We start from the raw sequence: 21,241 nt of genomic DNA, 5'->3' as shown, positions 1-21,241 counted from the left end.
TGGAAACAATTCCAGTTAAGAAGATACACGGTTGAATCACAGCGGTAATAAATAGTATTGTTGTTTGACTATTTATAAGTGATTAGACAAAGTGATGTGCTATACGGAGTATTGTTTACCGGAGTTCTGATAAAAAATTACAGTGCAGCCGACAGCGGTATTTCTCTTGAAGACCTAGTGATAGTCAGGAAGGAAATAATAATGAATCTATGGCAAAAATAATCATAAAAAAAAGAGACAGGAAGAAATGAAATTTGCTACTAACCTGATGAGCGACGACTCCGGATAAGATCCCATTTGCCAGCCTTTTCCTTCCTCTTTTGCTTGATTGTGTTGCTGAGAACCTACATGTCACCAGACACCAGTGATCAATCAATGCCACAAAATGTTCCTGCATCACAGTCAGCTGGAGAGAAGCCAAGAACAGTAATTCACCTTGGCACGATGTGTCTGATCATGATCCAGTAGATACGGAGGAAGAGCACCCTCTTGGACATCATCATCAACCTTCTGTCGTTTAGTTGATTCATCGTGCATTTTCAGGCTGCAAAAAAGCCAATTCAAGTAGAGACCCACGTAACTACAACAGCCCTTAGCACCAAGCAACTACAACAGCACAAGGCATGCAATCATCAACAATAGGGGCACATGAACAACAAAACCAAAAGGGTGTAAACTTATCAGATCAGAACCGTACATTGCGGGCATCCTTCGAGCGCCTATGCACCTCACGCGCCTCACGCTTGCGCTTGCGCTCCTCGTGGTCCAGGCGCTTGCCATGGCGCTTCTGGTGAAGCTCGATGTGGTCCCCCTGCGGCTGCAATCACACTCGTGCACGGAAAAATATTAGCACGAAACTTGTAAAAAAAATCGCGAAAAACAATGAATAAATGGGAAGAGCGGTAAGATTGAGACATATGAGGGCTAGCTAGGGGCATGGAGAGGTCTCAGATTCGAGGAGGCACGGAGAAGGGAAGGGGGCTTACCATGACGGCGGAACCCTGAAGCTCGGGTTTTGGGTGGGGGAGGAGGAACGAGAGGCGAAGAGGGATATCGGGGCTTAGGGCACCAGTAGTGCGAGCGGCGGCGGCCTTTTGCGCGAGCGGGGGCAGGCGAGCAGCGCCGGCCTCCTACGCGGTGGAGGGAGCAGCGGCGGAAGTTGGGAGGCAAAGGCGATGCTGCGCGAGAGGAAGAAAAGATAGATGGGCTTCTTAAGATCTTATACACCCAGAGCGGAGGAGGAGGGGAACCCCGCGAGCTCGAGCCCTCCTGTGCGAGCGGCGGCGGTGGGATTTGGCTCCAGCCGCCGAAGCCCCAAACCCTAAGCAATCCTGCGCCGACGAGGAGGTGCGGGTGACCGGGCGGATGAGGTGCGTCGGGTGTCGGCGGAGCGCACCGGCGGTGACCCGAGGAGGGGCGGTAAAGGCGGACGGCGTAGCGCAGGTGCCGGGATCCGGTGGCGGAGGTGCCTCGAGCGACGGCGTGTCGCCGGGGGCTGAAACCCTAGTCGCCCCTATTCGCCTTCGGGGCCGACGCAGGGTTTTACAGGGTGGAAGGAGGGGAGGGGAGGGGAATGACGCGCAGCGACAGCGACTGAAACGCTCACTCATATACCTCAGAGCACTGTAGGGGCGGCTGAGGTCAGAAGCCGCCCCTACAGTTGATTTTTTTTTTCAAAATTCTAAATCAAAATGAATTATTCACATTTAAATAATAAAGAATATAGTACAAAATTTTAAATTTTTTTATAGATATATTTACATATACAATAACTAAAACAATTGCCAAATTGAACCTTTAAAAATGGGGAAAAATTTAAATTTTAAAAAATTAAAATTAAAATTACTAAAATAATTTTGAGACAATAAATGATTTTAAATGAAAATTTGATAAACATCAAAGTTGTAGAGGTCATGAAGATCTACAACTTTTATTTTGGTCATCTTGTCATTTGACAAAATTTGAACCTTTAAAATTTGAAATTTTAAAAAATGACAAGTTCGACCCAAAATTTGAGACCCAAAATGATTTTAACATAAAAAGTGATGAATACCAAAGTTGTTCAACTAATGAATATCTACAGCTTTTATTTTGGTCATTTCTTCATTTGATAAAATTTGAACATTTTAAATTGGAAATTTTGAAAAACGACAAGTTCGAACCAAAATTTGAGACCCAAATTGATTTCAACATAAAAAGCGATGAATACCAAAGTTGTTCAACTCATTAATATCTACAACTTTTATTTTGGACATTTCTTTATTTGACAAATTCTTAGCATACATTGTTCACTAATCTTACACGTGTCTCATATAGTTTATAAAACCTAATGAGAGATGTGTCACATTTGTGAACAATGTCGTTACCACTTTGTCATATGAAGAAATGACCAATACAAAAGTTGTAGATCTTGATGAGTTATTCAACTTTGATATTTATCACTTTTTCAGCTGAAATCATTTGGGGTACCAAAATCTTGTCTGAAGTTGCATTTTTTTTTAAATTCAAAATTTAAATTGCTCAAAGTTTTCATATGTATATATTGACAAAACCAACAAAATAAATAGATAGAGAATGATTTTAGAAAATTTTAGGAAAAAAAATCATTAGATTTGGAGTTAGTATGAGGAAGAAAAACTAGTTACAAAGTTGAACCACAGATTAAAAAAAGAAATCACACTGTTCACTATGATCATATAAGGATCATCTAGAACAATGTGATTTCTCTTTTTAATCTGTGGGTAAACTTTGTAACTAGTTGTTCTCCCTCATACTAACTCCAAATGTGATGGTTTTTTTCCTAAAATTTTCTAAAATCATGATTCAACATTTAAGTTTGATAAAACTTGGATGTGACAATGTTTTACACATTTTAAAATTTAAAATTTGAAATTTAACAAGTTCAAATAAAATTTTCAAACCCTAAATGATTTCATATGTAAAAGTAATGAATACAAAAGTTGTTCAACGCATCAAGATCTACAACTTTTATTTTGGTCATCTTGTCATTTGACAAAATTTGAACCTTTCAAATTTAAAATTTTAAAAAATAACAAGTTCAAACCAAAATTTGAGACCCAAAATGATTTCAACATAAAAAGTGATGAATGCCAAAGTTGTTAAACTCATTAATATCTACAACTTTTATTTTAGTCACCTTGTCATTTGACAAAATTTTAACATTTCAAATTGGAAATTTTGAAAAACGACAAGTTCGAACCAAAATTTGAGACCCAAATTGATTTCAACATAAAAAGCGATAAATACCAAAGTTGTTCAACTCATGAATATCTACAACTTTTATTTTGGTCATTTCTTCATTTGACAAATTCTTAGCATACATTGTTCACTAATCTTACACGTGTCTTACATAGTTTATAAAACCTTACGAGAGATGTGTCACATTTGTGAACAATGTCGTTAACACTTTGTCATATGAAGAAATGACTAATACAAAAGTTGTAGATCTTGATGAGTTATTCAACTTTGGTATTTATCACTTTTTCAGCTGAAATCATTTGGGGAACCAAAATCTTGTCTGAAGTTGCATTTTTTTTAAATTCAAAATTTAAATTGCTCAAAGTTTTCATATGTATATATTGACAAAACCAATAAAATAAATTGATAGAGAATTATTTTAGAAAATTTTAGGAAAAAAATCATCAGATTTGGAGTTAGTACGAGGAAGAAAAACTAGTTACAAAGTTGACCCATAGATTAAAAAAAGAAACCACACTGTTCACTATGATCATGTAAGGATCATCTAGAATAGTGCGATTTCTCTTTTTAATCTGTGAGTAAACTTTGTAACTAGTTATTCTCCCTCATACTAACTCCAAATGTGATGGTTTTTTTTCCTAAAAATTTCTAAAATCATGCTTCAGCATTTAAGTTTGATCAAACTTGGATGTGACAATGTTTTACACATTTTGAAATTTGAAATTTGACAAGTTCAAACTAAATTTTCAAACCCTAAATGATTTCATATGTAAAAGTGATGAATACAAAAGTTGTTCAACTCATCAAGATCTACAACTTTTATTTTGGTCATATTATCATTTGACTAAATTTGAACATTTCAAATTTTGAAATTTGAAAAAAGACAAGTGGGCACTGCAGGGGCGACTGGTGATTGAGCCGCCCCTACAGATCAGCCCCAACTGTAGGGGCGGCTTAGGTTACCAGCCGCCCCTACAGTGCCATCTGTAGGGGCGGCTGGGCTGCTGGGGCCCGAGGACGCCTAGTGTAGGGGCGCCCCCAACCCCAGCCGCCCCTACAGTACAAATAGCCCCGTTCCTACTGTAAGAATCCGGCGTAGTGTTTTTGGCCAAAAAAAAGGGAGGCGGAAGGATGCAGGTCCAGCTGGACCGTGTGGGCCACGCTGCCCCACTTGTTCACCGCCACGTCCTTAGGCTGAGACCCGCTGGTGGGACCACATCGCCACGTCTTCGAGGTTGGGACCCAATGGTGGGACCACATCGCCACGTCCTCGAGGTGGGAACTGCTGGTGGGACCACGGCGCCACGTCCTCGAGGTGGTACACGAGCCAAACGATCTATGATGATTTAGTTTTGTTGTTTTATGATGATTCTTTTGTTTTCATCATTATTCTTCGTGCCAAAGCTCCGTCACTTGTTACTTATGACGAAGCTGGAAATGTCGTCATAGAAAGCGCTTGTTCTGTGACGAAATTTGTAAGCGTCACGACTGAATCGTCATTGATGAACACATTTCTAGTAGTGTAATTTCAAAAGCATGGTGTGAAAGTAATAACAAGTGCATCATATTTTACTAAGTAGGTGCATATCTCTTCTCTATTACCTAAGCAAACACTCATGCGACTCATTTACCGAACTACAAAACAATAGCTACTTGTTTTAACCATAACTGGTGTTATATATATCAAAATCACATGGTTGTGGACATTCTAGAAAGCTTATGAAATTGTATACAACTTCCTTTTAATACTCTTAAGGTGATTCAATAGTTATCTAGGTCAAAAAAACAGTCAATCAAATCTGTCCAGAAAGTAAACATTTCGGACAGCAAACTTGTAATAGCTAGAACTCTAAAACCCTAAGTCCTATGACCACGAAATTTAACACAAGGTAGATTAGTAAGTTATCTACAACTTTGTTATTAACAAGTTTTACAGCAAAGAACATTATCCACATGAAATCATCCACACAATCAAAACTATACATGCAGCCTTGTAATTGAATTATAAAGTGATAATTAGTTAGTTGCATACACTCAATTGCTTCTAAGCCTTACTATTGCCATCAACAGTTACTATGCATCATAAAAACCTTACTATTGCATACAATGTAATTTTCTGAGAATTTATTGTGCACAGTTGGTGATGTTTGTTATTTACCCTAAGTATCTAATTAAATTAATAAGGGCATTTAAGTAATTAGATTGTGATTAACCATGATGTTTTCTATGGTTCTTATGATAGGGTAAATAACAAACATCACCAACTGTGCACAATAAATTCTTAGAAAATTACAGTAGCTTCCTAGTGCTAACAATAGACTACTATGAAAATTTCATACCATTTTGATATGTACAACATCCTATGCAAAAATGATAAGCTAGCTAGGGTTATTTTAGTGAAAATGATAAACCCTATAGAAAAGTGTCAAACAATAGATTACATATTTTTCCTAGCTTTATATTAGTGCCATATTACTGTACAAAAATTTGCATAGCAATATGTTACATATTTTTATCCCTACAAATTTCCTTAGAAAATACTGAAATGATCAAGATGCCCAAGAGGGGGGGGTGAATTGGGCTAATTCTAAATTCTCTTGCAATAATCAAATCCTACGGATAGCCCAATTAACCCCTTGTGTCTAGAAAAGTGTTTCTATCAAATTAACGCATAAAAGACTTGCAACCTATGTTCCAAACTTACTCAAGCATAGCAATTCTATGAATGTAAAGACAAGTATTGAATTGCTCAAAGTAAATACTTAAAGTAAATGCTCAAAGTAAATAGAGAGAGGAACGCAGCGATGTTTTGCCGAGGTATCGGAGAGTCGCCACTCTCCACTAGTCCTCGTTGGAGCACCCGCGCAAGGGTGTAGCTCCCCCTTGATCCGCGCAAGGATCAAGTGCTCTCTACGGGTTGATTCTTCGACACTCCGTCGCGGCGAATCACCCAAAGCCGCTCACAACTTGAGTTGGATCACCCACAAGCTCCGCCGGGTGATCACCAAGCTCCCAATCACCACCAAGCCATCTAGGTGATGGCGATCACCAAGAGTAACAAGCACGAACTCTCACTTGACCACGCGAAGCCTAATGAGAAGATTGATGCACACTTGTCTACTCTTGAATCACTAATGAGGTTTCACTCTTGGATTCTCAAATCACAAACACCTCACTAGGACCTTGCTCTTCTTGGCACTCACAAACGTGTTTCTCAGCTGTTGAAATGAGCAAAAGTAACTCCGCACATGAGTGGAGCTTCTATTTATAAGGCAGCCTGAAAAACGAACCGTTATGAGCTTCTACGGGATGACCGAACGCTCCGATCGTTTTGACCGGACACTCCGGTCAGTTCAACCCGCGCAATAGTTTTCAAGTGATGACCGAACGCTGTCAGGGTCTGGTCAGTACTGACCGGACGCGTCCGGTCGCTCTTGGATGCTTACTGTAATCGACCGGATGCTGGATACTCAGGGTCCGGTCACCACTGACCGGACGCGTCCGGTCACACTTTCTCAAGTCTGGACCCTTACTAGAGTCGACCGGACGCTGGCCCTCAGCATCCGGTCACATTGACCTTCCAGCGTCCGGTCACACCAGACTTGTTCTCCTCGGTCAAATGAACTGACCGGACCCTGCGGCTAGCGTTCGGTCGCACCGGAGCCAGCGTCCGGTCAGTATTTGACCCTCCATTCACTTCCAACTCTCGATCATATGTGAATGAAGTTTGCTCCAAAGGATCTTAGGCATTCATAGGAGCTACCTAGAGCTAGTTTTAACAAGTGTGCACCACACCTAACTCACTAGACTCAACTCGGTCAAGCTACCCGTTCATACCCCCCTTAATAGTACAGCCAAAGGAAAAACAAAGTCCTAAACTATTCTAAGTGTCTCTCCAACTCCAATCGACACTTAGAACTAGTCATCCTTAACCTTGTCGTCAATCCTTTGAAAACCAAAATGATTTCCATTGTAGGGGCATGACAACCCCGATTGCCCAATCGATCTCCATTACCATGACCTAACTTTATTTGCCTCTGCAAAACACACGTTAGTCATAGTAATCTTGTATTGTCATTAATCACCGAAACCCAACTAGGGGCCTAGATGCTTTCAATCTCCCCCTTTTTGGTGATTGATGACAATACCACCTCGAGTATGTGAAAGAGTGAGGTTTTTGACGGACTTGGTTCATATAAGCTTTTGTCGATAAGAACAAAAGTGTTAGTCAAGCTTATATGACCCAAGCCAACACAATGTACTCAAAGGATATTAATTAAGCATGAGTACAAATAACAAAACTCATTTGTTTCGAAGTTTAAATGCGGAAGCAAAAGCAAATGAGCATAACACAAGTGATATGACATTTAAAAAATGCAAAGTAGAAAGCACACATGTCATATATCACAATCACGTAGATAGCACTACCACATATATATAATAGTATGCATGAAAGTAAACACACGAATGCATAAGTAAGAGTGTATCACACAAATAAAACTCCAAATGTATATAATAAGCTAATACTAGATAACTAGCTCCCCCTAAATGTAGCTCCCCCTAAGACTACATACTCGAACTCCCTCTCCCCCTTTGGCGTCAAACACCAAAACCTAGGGGTCGATCGGCGGGGCTGCAGCGGACGAGCCGGGCGCTGAAGAACGTGGGGCAAGCTGGAACTGGGCACCATCATCATCTAACCCTGAGCTCTGAACTGACTGACCCTCTATGGCTGGAAGTGTCGCTGAAGCGGTCTGGGTCTGAGCTGGGGCTGGTGCTGCCTGTGAAGCTGCTAGTATGTCTGTCGTAGGATCTGACGAGGCGACAGACGAGGGGAGCCTCTGAGTAGTCACAGCGACTAGGGCTGCTGTAGACGGACCGGCAATATGCATATGAGGCGGAGTAGGCATGCCAGTCAACTCGCTGAAGGATGCTCCAAGACTCCTAGAGACTGACATGTCAGGCATGAATAGCGAGGAAGACTGCTCTGGTGTGAAGCCCGTCTGAAGTGGAGTGAACTGCGGGGCTACCACGGGTGAGGCTAACCACTGGGACACCTGTACAAGAGGTGAAGCAAACTGAGCTAGAGGCTGTCCCTGACCCTAAAGCCCGCTGGGCTGTATAGCTGGAGTCATCGTGGTGGAAGCAGGCTGAGCAAGCTAGGGCGAAGTCTGTGGCTATGGGGCCCCAAGAGCTGTCACTACATGCTGCATGAAACCCATAAGCTGCTGCTGCAAGAGTATCTGCTGCTGATGCATCTGCTGCTGCTGCTGCTGCATGGCCTACTGCTGCCTCTAGAACTCGTCCTGTCGAGTCTGAAACTGGGCAAAAGTAGCAGTTGTCTCCTGTGCCTGTCTATCCTGTGTCTGCTGCATCCGCTCAAGAATAGCAATAAGAGCGGGGTCTGTCTGCAGAGCAGGTGGAGCAGAACTAGAGCTACCGGCCTCTGCATCGTGTCTGCGTGGAGGCATCTGTGGAATAGGCAGATAGTCATCGTCAGAGCTATCACTGTACTCGCTCACCTCCTGCTGTGCCTCTAGCTCCTCCTCCTCAGTGGCTGCAATCCTTCTGATGATCTCATCCTGCTGAGCTGCGGACTTTGGCACGTCGGGACGACGGCTAGGCTGTCTAGGTGCCTGAGGAGTGGTGTGTCTGATCCTCTATGACAGGTTGTAAGCTAGGAACTCTGTGGTGGCACCTGTATACTCATCCATCATACTAGGGGGCTTATCAAGCACTACTCTGCGGATGAGGAACGTGATCCGGTGAGCATAGGGAAGCTACCTACGACCCTTAAATCCCTCAGCTATAGTATCCTCCATCTCTAAAAGAAGGAGGTCCCAGATATCAAATACTGTCTGCTGCATCAGGGCATTAAGTAGCCAGAGCTGTAAGCGAGTTAGGCCCTCTCTATATCCCAACCTGGGAAGCAGTGTCCTCCTGATAATGGCCTCTAGCACTCTCGCTATAGGAGTCAAGTCACTGGGGTTCCTGCTCGACCCCTCTCCAAAAGGCTCCTTGAAGCAATGTCGCACTAAATCTGTAGGAGGCACCAACCCTCCATGAGGACGCCTGGGAGGCTCCTGCTGTCCATAACAAACCTCATGCATCTTGACAGGCTGCTCTTGTAGCCACAGTATCTCTCTGGCCCTACCACTCGTCACTCTGTAGTCTTTGCCTCTAAAAGCAAAGTGAATGAATCTGTGATGTGGATCGATGAAGAGTGAAGCATAAAACTGACGAACCCAAGATGGTACATATATCCCCGTCCGTCCAATCAAATCTGTCAGTCCTAGCAGATATGATAAGTAAGGCCAAATGTGCTCTCTGGCTGCTGCCACAATAGACTCTATCCGACAGACTCTCTGAGATCTGAACACTGCCCCACTGTTGAGATAAGCATTATAGAAATCTTCCTACAGTGGCGTGTAGAAACCCTCAGCTGCTCTCTCATCCCTCCTCGGAGGAAACCAAACCTCAAACTCAACAAAACACAGCTGCTGAACCTACCTGGCTGTAGCGGCCCTCAAGTCGAGGTGTACCACTAGAGGTGGACCCTGTGGTCTAGGTGGAGGACGTGATCCCCTCCGCTGTGTCGATGGCCTCGGTGAGACTGGTACACGGGTCCGTCCAGAGCGGCGAAGCTAGGGTGCCAGCTCTGTCTCCTCAGCCTCCTGAGTCTGTTGTGCCTGCTCGCCCTCCTGAGTCTGCTGAACTAGCTCTTGCTCTGCTGACGGGCCTTCCTCAATGGCAACCCGCCGTCCTGCAAACGTGGCAGTCCCAGCTGGACTACCGTGACAACGCTCAACCTCCTCAATCGCAGCTCTGACTGCTGGTGAAATCGGCTGATCTGCAATGACAACTCCACTGCGGGCACCACCTCTCTCGGCACGCTCTGCGGCCTCTGCAACAGCTGCTGCTCTTGCTGTGTCTGCGTCGGGGTACTTCCGCTTCTTGGATGTCACCTGCTTGGTTGACTTGCCCTTCGATCCGGCTGGCTGGCGAGGCGGGGGCCTCCAATCATCATCACCTAGGCCACCACCAATGTTCTTGGTGCGAGCCATCTGAACTGACAAGATGATGAACTGCCGCTGATGAAGATCAACTATCAAACTGCCGCTTTTGAGGCTTGGCCTCGGTCTATACTCGCGAGCTTGGCTCCGAGTTGACTGCCAACTGCCACAAGAACCACAACGGAACCGACTCGTTGCACGATAGAATAGATGGATATACAAATAAATACAATATGTCTAATAGATGCGAAACCCTAATAGAGAAAGCAATGTAGATGCGAACTTGAATCGAATGGCTTTCTACCTGACAATCAGCGATTCGAGAAAAGATAAGATGCGACACGCGGGGGAATCCTCGGAACCGGCAAGGGCTAGGGTTACAAGGAGCAGTGATGAACTGGTGGCCCTAGAATTTTTGAAATCAGCGCATTGTATTGCAATTTGATCTAAGCAAATTGAAATTGCAACAAGGAGCTAGCCTTATCGAGAGGAGATGGGGCTAGAGCACACGGCGCTTCGCAGTGACGAGAGGGCCGGTCGAACGCAGTGGCACGGTGGCGCGCGGCTGGCGCGGGGGCCGGGCAAGCGCGGGCAAGGGAGGCGCGGGCTGTGCTGGCGCGGTGGCGCTGACATGGGTGAGCAGCGGTGGTGCGGCAAGGCAGGAGCACGGTGGCGCGCGGCTGGCGAGCTGTGGAGGCGGCGGCAAGGACTAGGGCTAGGTCACGGGGAATCAAAAACGAAGGAACGACCGAATTAAATAGATCCCCGGACGCGACAGAGAAGGAAACGGAAAAGAGTCCTGAAAACACGCGAGATCCAAATAAACACCAATTGGGACTGATGTGAGTGACCTCTCTCAAACCCTCATATTTTTCAAAATATTTTGCCTTAGGCTATAATTCTTTTTAAGAAAATAGGCAACAAGAGGGCAAATGGAACAAAACGACAAAACAACATTCATGCATATGCAATACTTGTAAGTAAATCTAGTTGCTTGTCAAGTTTGATCCAAGGTTAAGCTTCTTCACACGCTTTTCGGCGGTTATCTTAACCATGTTAGACAAGCCCTATATGCATTGCCACAAATTAAACATGTTGTATATTACAATGAATGCAAGAGACAACACAAGCTCAATTTTTAGTGAAGTTACTAAAATCAAGTATATTGAGCTCGTTCCGCAATCTACAAAATGTAGCCTCATCTAGCGGTTTCGTGAAGATATCCGCTAATTGATCTTTGGATCTTACACCTTCTAGTGATATATCATTTTTAGCCACATGATCTCTTAGAAAGTGATGGCGGATATCTATATGCTTGGTGCGAGAGTGTTGAACCGAATTATTTGCAAGTTTTACCGCACTTTCATTATCGCACAAAAGAGGTACTTTCTCTAGAACTACTCCATAGTTTAGCAAAGTTTGTTTCATGTATAATATTTGTGCACAACAAGCACCCGCGGCAATGTATTTCGCTTTGGCGGTGGACAAAGCTACACTATTTTGTTTCTTGGAGGACCAAGACACAAGCGATCTACCAAGCAAATGGCACCCTCCGGATGTGCTCTTTCTATCAACTTTGCATCCGGCGTAATCCGAATTGGAATAGCCAATTAATTTAAATAAAGCTCCTTTGGGATACCAAAGGCCAATGCTTGGTGTGTGCTTAAGATACCTAAGGATTCTTTTTATGGTAATTAAATGAGTTTCCTTAGGACTAGCTTGAAATCTAGCACACATACACACACTAAACATGATGTCGGGCCTAGATGCGGTTAAATATAACAAGCTACCAATCATAGAACGGTAGAGAGTTTGATCAACCGGGTTACCTCCCTCATCTAGGTCGAGATGTCCATTTGTAGGCATTGGTGTCTTGATTGGCTTACATTCATCCATCTTGAATCTCTTGAGAAGATCTTTTGTATATTTCTCTTGAGAGATGAAGATGCCTTCTTTCATTTGCTTGACTTGAAAACCAAGAAAGAATGTAAGCTCACCAATCATTGACATCTCGAACTCCTTTGACATCAATTCACCAAATTCTTTGCATGAGTCTTCATTTGATGATCCAAAGATGATATCATCAACATATACTTGACAAATGAAGATATGCCCATCAAGCTTCTTGGTGAATAGTGTGGTGTCGACCTTCCCAATGGTGAAGCCCTTCTCAATGAGGAAGTCCCGAAGGCGCTCATACCAAGCTCTTGGGGCTTGCTTAAGCCCATATAGTGCCTTGGACAACCTATAAACATGATTAGGATATCTAGGGTCTTCAAACCAGGGAGGTTGATCAACATAGACTAGTTCATTAATAAAGCCATTTAAAAATGCACTTTTCACATCCATTTGATATAGTTTCATTTCATGATGTGATGCATATGCAAGAAGGATACGGATGGCTTCTAATCTAGCAACCGGTGCAAAAGTCTCTCCAAAATCCAAACCTTCAACTTGAGAGAACCCCTTTGCAACTAGTCTTGCCTTGTTCCTCACAACGACACCTTGATCATCTTGCTTGTTGCGGAACACCCACTTCGTTCCAATGACTCTTGCACCTTTTGGTCGCTCTTCAAGAGTCCAAACTTCATTGCGAGTGAAGTTGTTCAACTCTTCATGCATGGCATTGATCCAATCTGGATCTTTAAGAGCTTCTTCTACCTTGGTAGGCTCATAGCAAGAGACAAAAGAGTGATGAGCAATAAATGACGTAAGTTTTTGAGATCGAGTCATTACACCCTTTGATGGACTCCCTATGATGAGATCTTGAGGATGATCTTGTAGGAGAGGTGTATTTCTTCTATTGACCACTTGAGGAGGAGGTTGTGGAGCATCAACATCTTGTGCTTGTACCACCATTTGCTCATGGGAGATATGAGTATCTTCATTTTCTACTCTCCCATCTTTTTCACCATCTTGTGGTACATTTGATGAAGAAGGTTGGTTAATGACTTGTACATCATCTTCATCATCTTTTGGCTTGATGTCTCCCACGGGAATATTCTTCATAGCCTCCCTCAATGGTTCATCACCTACATCATCAAGATTCTCATGTGCTCCTTGGGAGCCGTTAGATTCATCAAATTCCACATCATATGTTTCTTCAACCAAGCCGGTGGCATGATTAAATACTCTATATGCTTTGGACTTCAATGAGTAACCAACAAGAAAACCTATATCACAACGTCTTTGAAACTTCCCTAGGTGTTGCCGCTTCTTGTAGATGTAGCACTTGCAACCAAACACCCTAAAGAAGGAGACGTCTGGCTTCTTCCCATTGAGCAACTCATACGGTGTCTTGACAAGGAACTTTTGAAGAAATAGGCGGTTGGATGCATAACATGCGGTGTTGATTGCTTCCGCCCATAGAGCTTCGGGGGTGTTGTACTCATCTAGCATTGTCCTTGCAAGAGTGATCAAAGTTCGGTTCTTCCTCTCAACTACACCATTTTGTTGAGGAGTATAGGTTGCGGAGACTTCATGTTTGATTCCAACTTCATCACAATAAGCTTCTATGTTTGTGTTGTCAAACTCTTTGCCATTGTCACTTCTTATCTTCTTGAGCTTCACTTCAAATTCATTTTGAGCTCTCTTGGCAAACTTCTTGAAACAAGATGCAACTTCGGATTTGTCATGAAGGAAGAACACCCATGTATACCTTGAATAGTCATCTACAATCACAAGACAATAGAGATTTCCTCCCAAACTCTTGTATGTTGTTGGTCCAAATAAATCCATGTGTAGGAGTTCTAGCACTCTTGTGGTTGACATGAAAGCTTTGGTTGGATGAGTGTTTGCAACTTGCTTGCCGGCTTGACATGCACTACAAAGCTTGTCCTTCTCAAACTTCACATCCTTCAACCCTCTCACCAAATCATTCTTCATAAGCTTCTTGAGTGAGCTCATCCCAACATGAGCAAGTCTTCTATGCCATAGCCACCCAAGTGTTGTTTTGGTGAATAGGCAAGTCTTCAAGTTTGCATCTTCGGAGGTGAAGTCAACTAGATATAAGTTGTTGTATCTAAATCCATTGAATATCACTTGATTGTCATCTACCTTGGATACAACAACCTCCTTCTCGGTGAATAAGCATTGAAAGCCAAGATCACACAATTGCCCAACGGATAGCAAGTTGAAGCTCAATGATGCAACATAGAGTACATTGGAGATGGAATGATCATTTGATATTGCCACTTTGCCCAATCCTTTAACCTTGCCCTTTGAATTATCTCCAAATGTTATTTTCTCTTGTCCATCTACCTCTTCATCTAGTGAGGTGAACATACGAGGATCACCGGTCATATGTTGAGTGCAACCACTATCAATAACCCAATGACTTCCACCGGTCTTGTAGTTCACCTACACACAAGAGATTCAAGCTTTAGGGATCCAAACTTGTTGAGGGCCCTTCACCTTCTCAACAAGTGACTTAGCCACCCAAATCTTCTTAGGCCTACTCTTGTTGGGGGTCCTAAGAACATAACTTTCATCTTTCCACTAGAATCTTTTCTAAGCATGTAGTGAGCATTGAAAGCAAAGGGTCTAGCATGCTTGGGCAAGGGTTGTGGTGGTGGAGTTTGACACTCATGAGCAAAGTGGCCTTCTTGTCCACACTCAAAACATCTCTTTGGCTTTAGCTTTGGCTTTGATTGTTGGTGTTGAGCTTGAGCCTTCTTCTTCTCTACACTTGCCATATATCCAATGCCACTTCTATCCATCTTCATGACGGTATTCATGAGTAGCTCACTTTGGAGATGCTTGCCTCTAGCAAACTTGCTCAATCCCACCTTGAGATGCTCTTTCTCCATCTTGAGCTTCTTGTTCTCTTCCTTGAGAATATCATTGTTCTTCTCTTCCTTGAGTTTCTTGTTTTCTTCTTTGAGCTTCTCATTCTCAAGGATCAACTCTTTGTCATGATCAAGAGTTTCTAGCACAACGGTGTTGTGACTTTTCATCTCTTCAAGATCTTTCATGAGCTTCTCATGGTCACTCTTGAGCTTGACATACTCATCATAGTCATTGCACTCAACCACTTGCTTGCCTTTGCTACTAGATCCATGCTCAATGCTCTCATCAATTAAATCATCACATGAGATAGCTATATCAATCTTAACAACATGGTTAGTAGCAACATGTGGCTCATTTGGTAAGAATTCTTGTGCAATAACAAGGGTATCATAATTGATCTTTAGAGTTGTATATTCATCTTTTAGCTTGTTGTGACTAGTGATAAGCTCATTGTGCACCCACTCAAGTTTATCATGTTTATCTTTAAGCTCTTTCTTAGAAGATTTGAGCTCCTTGAGTTTGGATGATATAGAGTCATTTGTTTCTTTGAGCTCATCATTAGCCTTTTCTAATGTATCACACTTAGCTAAGAGTGAATCATTTTTAGCATCAAGTTTTTCATTTGTAGCTCTACTCTTTCTAATGATCTTAGTGTATTTTCTTAATATTTTGACAAGATCATCATATGTGGGTGAATCATCATCGCTATCGCTATCATCATCACTAGCTTGCTCATCATCACTACTATCATCACTCTTAGTTACCTTGCGTTCACCCTTGGCCATAAGGCATAGGTGTGTAGAGGATGATGGCGATGGTGGCGGTGAGGATGCAAGATCAATAGCAATGGCGGCCACCTTCTCATTGTCACTCTCATCATTGGATGATCCACTTGATGAATCAATGTCCGTGAGCCAATCACCGACAATGTAGGCCTTGCCACTCTTCTTCTTCTTATAGAAGTCCCTCTTTTTGCCATCTCTCTTCTTGTATGGCTTGTTCTTTTTCTTTTCATCTTCATCGCTTGAATCATCTTTCTTGCCCTTGTTCTTGAACTTGTCTTTCTTGGGCTTTGTGCATTGATGAGCTAGGTGGCCAAGTTCGCCACAATTGTAGCAATCCATCTCAGAGATTGGCTTTCTTCTTGAGCTAGTGAAGAACTTCTTCTTCTTGCCATCAAACTTGATGCCACTCTTGTTTAGCTTCTTTAGCATCTTGGCAGTCTTCTTCACCATGAGAGCAAGACTTTCTTCATCATCTTCATCACTTGAGCTTTCATACTCAAGTCTTGCCTTGCCCTTATCTTGGCTAGCTTTGAATGCTAAGTCTTTCTCTTTCTTCTTTGTAGAGGATGAGCCAACTTGAGGTGTGATGTGCATATACATCTCATGAGCATTGATCTTTCCCAAGATTTGTGTCGGTGTAGCGGCGGAAAGATCACCTTGATGTAGCACGGTCACAATGTGCACATATTTGTCAATGGGAAGGACACTCAAGATCTTTCTCACAACATCGGATGGTGACATTTGAGTAAGTCCAAGCCCATTGACTTCCTCTACAAGAACATTTAAACGAGAATACATTTCATTAGCACTTTCTTTAGGAAGCATCTCAAAAGAATTTAGCTTTTTAATCACAAGATGATAGCGTTCCTCACGCTCACTCTTGGTTCCCTCATGGAGCGCACAAACGTCCGACCATAGTGCATGGGCGTCTTTGTGGTTCCTTACACGATTGAACACATCTTTGCAAAGGCCTCTAAAGATGGTGTTGCGAGCCTTTGCATTCCATTTTTCATAGTTTACTTCATCGCCTTGAAGTTGTGCGGCATTCTTAGGTGTTGGGAACCCTTGAGAGGCGGCTCTAAGAATTCCAACATCTAGAGCTTCTAGGTATGCCTCCATGCGAATTTTCTAATATGGAAAATCATCCCCCTCGAAGATAGGAGGAGGTCCATCCCCGTGAGACATCTTGCTCTAAGCGGTTAAGCTTCAAAACGTGAGCACGAGGCTCTGATACCAATTGAAAGGATCAAGATGCCCAAGAGGGGGGTGAATTGGGCTAATTCTAAATTCTCTTGCAATAATCAAATCCTACGGATAGCCCAATTAACCCCTTGTGCCTAGAAAAGTGTTTCTATCAAATTAACGCACAAAAGACTTGCAACCTATGTTCCAAACTTACTCAAGCATAGCAATTCTATGAATGTAAAGATAAGTATTGAATTGCTCAAAGTAAATACTTAAAGTAAATGCTCAAAGTAAATGGAGAGAGGAACGCGACGATGTTTTGCCGAGGTATCGGAGAGTCGCCACTCTCCACTAGTCCTCGTTGGAGCACCCGCGCAAGGGTGTAGCTCCCCCTTGATCCACGCAAGGATCAAGTGCTCTCTACGGGTTGATTCTTCGACACTCCGTCGCGGTGAATCACCCAAAGCCGCTCACAACTTGAGTTGGGTCACCACAAGCTCCGTCGGGTGATCACCAAGCTCCCAATCACCACCAAGCCATCTAGGTGATGGCGATCACCAAGAGTAACAAGCACGAACTCTCACTTGACCATGCGAAGCCTAATGAGAAGATGGATGCACACTTGTCTACTCTTGAATCACTAATGAGGTTTCACTCTTGGATTCTCAAATCACAAACACCTCACTAGGACCTTGCTCTTCTTGGCACTCACAAACATGTTTCTCAGCTGTTGAAATGAGCAAAAGTAACTCCGCACACGAGTGGAGCTTCTATTTATAAGGCAGCCTGAAAAACGAACCGTTATGAGCTTCTACGGGATGACCGGACGCTCTGATCGTTTTGACCGGACGCTCCAGTCAGTTCAACCCATGCAACAGTTTTCAAGTGATGACCGGACACTATTAGGGTCCGGTCAGTACTGACCGGACACGTCTGGTCGCTCTTGGATGCTTACTGTAATCGACCGGACGCTGGATACTCACGGTCCGGTCACCACTGACCGGACGCGTCCGGTCACACTTTCTCAAGTCTGGACCCTTACTGGACGCTGGCCCTCAGCATCCGGTCACATTGACCTTCTAGCGTTCGGTCACACCAGACTTGTTCTCCTCGGTCAAATGAACTGACCAGACCCTGCGGCTAGCGTCCGGTCACACCGGAGCCAGCGTCCGGTCAGTATTTGACCCTCCATTCACTTCCAACTCTCGATCATATGTGAATGAAGTTTGCTCCAAAGGATCTTAGGCATTCATAGGAGCTACCTAGAGCTAGTTTTAACAAGTGTGCACCACACCTAACTCACTAGACTCAACTCGGTCAAGCTACCCATTCATACCCCCCTTAATAGTACGGCCAAAGGAAAAACAAAGTCCTAAACTATTCTAAGTGTCTCTCCAACTCCAATCGACACTTAGAACTAGTCATCCTTAACCTTGTCGTCAATCCTTTGAAAACCGAAACGATTTCCATCATAGGGGCATGACAACCTCGATTGTCCAATCGATCTCCATTACCATGACCTAACTTTATTTGCCTCTGCAAAACACACGTTAGTCATAGTAATCTTGTATTGTCATTAATCACCGAAATCCAACTAGGGGCCTAGATGCTTTCAAATACCATTTGTTAATAGATAAATAGAAAGATCATATTTCAATCAAGTTTATAGCAAGGTTAATATTTTTCCTAGCTAGAGCATGTCAATACAAAACCAACAAAATTGGAACCACCATTTTATCATTTTTCTAACTCAAGATATCTAATTTACAAGATTGTAAACATACAAAAAGCATTTATCTAAACACATTTAAATCTCCAATAAAAATATTAGAAACTATACATATCATATTTTTATAAAGTACTAAACTTCCCAAGGAACACAACAAAATTTGTTTCACAAGATTTGGATCTCAACAGCTCAACTTATCATTTTTCAAAGTTAGCATGTAAATCTGAAAATAAATGAGCTATCCTACAACTCTGTGCCATTGACAGCTGGGACCCAGAGGTCAGTCGGGCCCACTAGTTAGCGACATAGGAAGCAGGGGAGCCACACGGACTGGCCCTAGCTCATCGCCAGCGAGCTCTCCGGTGAAACCAAGTGCACCGATGTGATCTACAGAACAAACCACATCTAATGACCTAGGTGGTGGTAGCGTAGGTGCGACGGAGCGTGCTCGTCGCCGGCCATGGCGGCACGGCGGCGCTGCTCTATAGTGCGCCGACCATCATCGGCCACGGCGAAGCTAGGTGAGAAGCGCACCAGCATCACGGTGACCATTTAGATCTATTTAGGTGACCTAGGCGGCTCAAGGTGCTCCGACAAGCCCTGCCCGCATGCATGGTGGTGTGGAGGTGCGAGCGCGGCGACACGGGTTGCCGTGTTCCGTGCCGGCGAGACACCCATGCGCGGTAACTTCATGCGACCAACTACACTACACCCTGTACAAGCTCTAACACAAACAATCAGAAGCAATGTGCGTGTGAGCCAAGCAGTGGCGAGTTCCCCGTGGAGGCGGCCATGGCGGCCAAGAACTCTAGCGAGGAAGAAAATGGCGAATATGCCCTCACCGAAGCTCGTCAGTTGCTGCAATCAAGTTCAGGAGGTAGAGGGGATGTGGCGCAGCTGTGGGTGAGGTGGAGATGGCTACGGTGTGGTGGTGTGGGTGCTAGGCGGAGATAGAGCGAAGCTGTGGCCGGCGGCGTTGCTCTTGTTCCATGGCAAGAGCGGAAGCAGGCGATGGAGAGTGAGTGAGTGAGCTCGGGTGCGTGGAAATGGGGCGCAGGGCGTGCAGATAACGAGCGCCAGCTCACGGTGTCGAGGGCCCATCGCCAGCCAGCATTGGCCACGTGGCGGCCATGCTCTGTGACCTTTCAGCCATGACCCGACGCGGTGCGGTGTTCTTCAGTCGCCCGATCAAGTGCCTGACAGCAAAATTTTGATCCTTTGTAACTCCTAAACTATGGCGATTTAGTGAATGATGCTAAAACAAAACTTGTAGAGCTATGTACCAGCTACAAATCTTACTTAGAAATCAAGTCCTAATTCTCGATGGTTAGAGAGATATATCAGCCCAAAGTTGAGCCTGTCAAACGGTTAACTCAAAATGACTTAGCAAAATTCTAAGTGTTGAAAAACAGTGAAACCTTGATTCTTGTGAGCTAATTTCAAGCATGTTAGGAGCTGAACTAGCCTATGACCCAAAAATAAAAGTTGTTCCTCTTATAAAATACTACAACTTTGCTTTAGTGACCACATCCATGCAAAGTCTCTATCATATAGTTCAAACCAGGTCAAACCTACTACATTCAAATGATGATTAACACTTGAACTAGCCTTAGTCATGAATACCAAAGTTGGTCATAATGACATTCTAAACATGTTTAAGCTATTCATAAGGTCACACAAACATTTCATACATTGGTTACACATTTCACTTTCCAGGTCAACATGCATAGCATCACTTAGAAGCTTAATTAGACAAAGTGATCTTCATGAACAATGTTCCATTAGTCATCCTAAGTGTAGCTAAGATGTTTTAGTGACTCACATCAACCACTTGCACTCATTCATACATGATCATATGCATGCATACAAGGAAACATAAAATAACAAGCATGTTTCATATGTTTCAAATGCAAAAGCTTATATATGAATGCTTGATGCTCATGCAATGCAAGTCAAATTATGCAAGACTAACACCTAGGGTGTTATAGCCCCTCCCCCTTATAAAAATCTCATCCCGAGATTTGCAAGACCTACCATTCTTAGAAAAAGGTGGGATAAACCTCTCGTAAATAGTCCTCTCATTCCCACGTGGCATCTTGTTCACTATGATTGTTCCACACCACCTTAGTCCAAGTAGTAAAACGATCGTAGAGGAACAAGTGTAGAGGGGGCCGACAAGTCTGGCACTCCATCCTCCCGATGTACAAGGCTCACCAAGTACAAGAGGTAGAGGGTACCACTACTCCGCTATTCCTCTCACTCTTTCCCTCTCTCACTCCCTAACTAGTCTAGCTAGAAGCTAATGGAATGAGTGTAGCCTTTCTTCTTCTTCTCCAAATGTGTATATATCTTGAATGTGGAGAGGGGGTCTTCTTATATAGGCTTGGAGGTGGTTGGTTTGCATGTATTTTATCAAAGCACCACATGCAACCGCCTCCCCTAGCATTGAATGCACTGCCTGAGAGAGGTGGGACCGAGCGGAGCTAGGGGTGGCGCGCCCGCACTATGGGTGAGGCTGCGCC

The 21,241-nt window shown here is 43.6% G+C and overlaps 1 pseudogene; it reads right to left on the bottom strand.

Annotated features, from left to right (window-relative positions):
* Positions 1 to 21,241, bottom strand: part of LOC136470124 (uncharacterized) — a 27,383-nt pseudogene continuing 6,142 nt past the window's right edge.

The sequence above is a fragment of the Miscanthus floridulus genome, chromosome 8 (assembly GCF_019320115.1).
Source record: "Miscanthus floridulus cultivar M001 chromosome 8, ASM1932011v1, whole genome shotgun sequence".
Taxonomy (NCBI): Eukaryota; Viridiplantae; Streptophyta; class Magnoliopsida; order Poales; family Poaceae; genus Miscanthus; species Miscanthus floridulus.
This window is presented reverse-complemented; position numbering and strand designations above follow the sequence as displayed.